The sequence below is a fragment of the Alligator sinensis genome, unplaced genomic scaffold, assembly GCF_000455745.1.
Source record: "Alligator sinensis unplaced genomic scaffold, ASM45574v1 scaffold544_1, whole genome shotgun sequence".
In the NCBI taxonomy this organism is placed as follows: Eukaryota; Metazoa; Chordata; order Crocodylia; family Alligatoridae; genus Alligator; species Alligator sinensis.
In genome coordinates this window covers 136,452-137,338 of record NW_005841937.1, presented here as the reverse complement: position 1 = coordinate 137,338, position 887 = coordinate 136,452, and the positions used below count along the sequence as shown (strand labels likewise).

The 887-nt window shown below is 38.9% G+C and overlaps 1 protein-coding gene across 1 annotated transcript in view; it reads right to left on the bottom strand.

Annotated features, from left to right (window-relative positions):
• LOC102382619 (bifunctional heparan sulfate N-deacetylase/N-sulfotransferase 3) overlaps positions 1-887 on the bottom strand; it is a 110,032-nt gene that overhangs the window by 8,329 nt on the left and 100,816 nt on the right. The gene's annotated exons all lie outside the window — the stretch shown is intronic.

The window sequence follows — 887 nt, the reverse complement described above, 5'->3', positions numbered from 1 at the left end:
GGAAATTAAATGAGAGTTTCCCTGGCAGGATACAGGCGGATACATCTGGAAACAATAACCTGAAATTGTGTTTGTGTGTGCATGTGTATGTCTGAAATAACACTCCCCACAACTCCTTTTGGTACAAATGCTAGAGAAACCAACCCAGGTTGGGTGGGGAAGAGAAGGCTTTTGTTGATTTGCTTCATGCTAATTAATAGGAAGGAATTGGTGGAAAATGTGGAGGTAGAAGGGAACATAGGTGGCAGTGATCATGAAATGACATACAGTACGTCATGGTCCTAAGGAAAAACAAAAGAAGAGCAGGATAAAAAAAAAATCACTGGACTTTAGAAAACCAGACTTTTAACAAACTCATAGATGTAATAGACAGGATCCTATAGGAGGCAAGTCTAAAGTGAGTCCAGGCAAGTCAGATGTTCCTTAAATAAAACAGGGTAGATTTGCACCATATAGACTATTAAAGGCAGGAGGACCTGCTATCCCAACAGGAAGGAACAATATAAGGCAGAGCAAGAGACTAGATTTTCTTGGCTAAACTATGAGTTTGTCAATGACTTGAAAACTAAGTAGGAATCTTTCAAATAATGGAAATGTGGCAACATTCTGGAGGATGAGTACAGAGGTCCATTAAGGGCATGCAGACGAAAATCATGAAGGCCAAGGCACAAATTGAGATACAGCTATCAAGTGGCATAAAAGACAACCAAAAAGCATTCTCTAAGTATGTTAGAAGTAAAAGGAAGATCTTTACTGAATGCAGAGAATCAGCTAGTAATGGATGACGCAGAGAAGGCTGAAATGTTTAATGCCTTCAATCTTCACAAAAAAGTCAACTATCAGATGACAAACGTACTCACTGTCAAGCATGAAAGAAGATAAAATAC